Raw genomic sequence first — 2,972 nt, forward strand, 5'->3', positions numbered from 1 at the left:
TGCACTAAGGCATAATTTTCTTCCTTCTCCTTTTTTTCTTTTTCTTTCTTTTATTTCATTGGAATAAAATCCATGAAAGAATATAAGAATGAAAAGCTAGATAGGTAAAATTTTCAGCTGTGTGGTGATTTAGGACATATATTTAAAAATAAAATAAAATTTATTTAAAAGCTTTGGCTGCCTCTTTACAATTTCTAGTTTAATGGATGTGTCAGGCTCTGAGGGATCTGCTTGCAAAGCCCAATAGTGTGTGAGTGTTTTGTGAAGTGTCAGGGGAGTCCTGGTGCCTTCCCAGCTCCAAGCACACTCCCAAAGTGTTAAAGGCATTTGCAATTTCTCAAGAAACCACCTTTGCCAAAGGTTTATGAGTGGAGTATTTATTTTCCTTTTACAAGTGTGGTACAAAAATTATATCCCAAACAATTCAGAGACTCACAGAATTGTGTGGGTCAGAAGAGACCTGTAAGATCTTTAAGTTCAATTCCCCACCATGGGCAGAGGTGCCACACACTTCATCACCTTGCTCAAAGCCTCATCCAAATTGGCCCTGAACACTTCCAGAGATGAACATCCCCGTATGGGCAACCTGTTCCAGTGCTTCACCACCCTCATAGGAAAGAACTTCTCCCTAATACCTATTCTAAACCTACCCTCTTTCAGTCTAAAGCCCTTCTGAGCATCCCTCCTCTGGACTCAGTCCAGAAGATCCACATCCTTATGGTGGGGGTTCCCAGGCTGGACACAGCCCTCCAGGCAGGGTCACAAGGACAGAGTGCAGGGGAGAATCCCCTCCCTCCACCTGCTGGCCACCCTCCCTGTGTCAGCCCAGGACAGAGTTGTTTTTTCTGGGTCACAGACATTGCTGGGCTGTGCTGAGCTCATCAACAAACATCCCCAAATCTCACTCTCAATCCATTCTCCAAGCCTGTATTTGTGCTTGGGATTGCCCTGACTCATGTTCTTCCTGCTCCCTTTTCCAGTGATAATTCTCTGCAAGGACAGCCAAACACCTTGGGAAAGTCAAACAGTCAGGGATCAGAAATCCATGTGTGGTTTGTAGGGCTTGAGGGGATGCTTAGCAATGAAGGTCAAAGTGTGGTGAGCACTTCAAAGTAAACTGCAGGGAGTTCCTGGCTGGATTTGGTTCTTTTCTTCTGTCTCTCTGCAGAAAAATATCATGTTGCCAAAGGCTTACAATGAAAAGATGGACACTTTTATATTGCTGTAGTTGAAACAGCACTGGCTGTATCATGATGGATCACATATACTCTTTGGAGTCTGTTCTTCAGATGCAACAGCTTAATTAAATTTTAAGCATTATTGATTCAGTTTACAAAGCCTCCCTTGTTCTAGCACCATTGAATCTTGAGCTGCTGCACTTTGCAGCAGCAAAAAAAATACAAAAAGAAGAAACTAAAGGGTTATTAAAAATGAAAGCATTTGGCTGGAAGTTGCAGTATGCAGAGCTTAATTACTGCAAGATCTGTAGTACTCTTTCTTCCAGAGAATAGAAATCTAAAATAAACTCAGAAGAGATTTCAGGGTTGCTTCTCACATTGTGCAAATGAAAGTAGCAGTGTCTATGTCCTCAGGGGTGGTAACTCACCATGGAGGGCAGGAACTGCCCTGTTCTCCATAAAAGTCTGATCAATAGAAAGACAAACCAGCTCTTAGCTTGTTCTATGTATGATGAGATTGACAGGACAAACCTTTCTTTTATTTTTTTCCTTCTTGATTTAATGCTGTTTGGCCATCACAAGGCTTTATCTAGACTGTATATCAGCTTTAGTGTTGGTTTAAGACAAACAGGGAACCTTACAAGAATATCAAGATTAAGCTGGATGAGCTGGTCTCAATCTGAAAAGACAAGGCTGACACACACAGTTATCAGTCTTGCTGTACACACAATCTGCACTAAAAAACTCAGTGGTTCATTATTTTTCCACAGTCCTTGGGATAGAATAAGAAGTTTTATGAAAAATGTGCCATTTTAAGACGAATGTTTTATGATAAGACTCCCAATATGTATGAAATACTGTAACAGGCTTGAGGAGCTGCTTCACTGAAGGTTTTCAAGGACATTTAAGATGCAGAGTGCTATGTATTTTTTGGTGCTGCTTCAGTGCAGGTTGTAAGAGGATCCCTTAAAGCTCAGTTTTTCTATGATTCTAGATTTATTGTTAGCTATTCAGGACAGGCTTTGTCTTCCAGTATGTTTGTGTGCCTGCAGATAGAAGACCCATTGTCTAGGTAGTTTAGGCTTGTAAAAAGATTTTTTTTCCTGACTTTTTTTTTGTATTTTACTGTTAAGAAACTTCTTGTTCTTTATGTTTGCCTTGCTAATGGCTGTAAAAATTGCCTGAAGATTTGGCATGAAGCTTGGTTGTATTTATATATATACACACATGATTTACACAACTAAATAACTGCAGAAAAATCCCTATAGCAATGGAAGCATTATTATATCAAAACATTGGCTATTTTTTGCAGCATGTTATCACTACATCAGTTGTTCCTTTATTACCCAAACAAAGGCTGCAGCACTCATTTGGATTCTGTATTAAAATACTCTATATTAGTGACTGTGGTCTTTTTTCTCCTCCTTTTCCCACAGGCACTCTCTTCTGCCAGATACACGATCTGAACAAGACAACACTGAAAGAAAATAAAAATCTTTCAGCACTGCTTTCAATTGCCACTTTAGAAAAGGCAAGAATACTTCTTAGAATATTATTATTAATATTAATGGCAATATTTTAAACTGAAGTATTTTGAGGGAGATAGAAATATTTTTCAAGGCAGTTTTTCTTTTAGCAGCATAAAAACTTTTTGAAAAATATGTTGATGGAGTAAAGTCTGTGTTACCAGAGCTGTGACAGTACATAATGCTGCATTCATTTAAAAATATGGAACTCTATTGATGTATAGATACTCTCAGTGGCAATGGGGAGATGTACACAGCAAGAATAGCT

Source organism: Erithacus rubecula (assembly GCF_903797595.1).
Source record: "Erithacus rubecula genome assembly, chromosome: 4".
Taxonomy (NCBI): domain Eukaryota; kingdom Metazoa; phylum Chordata; class Aves; order Passeriformes; family Muscicapidae; genus Erithacus; species Erithacus rubecula.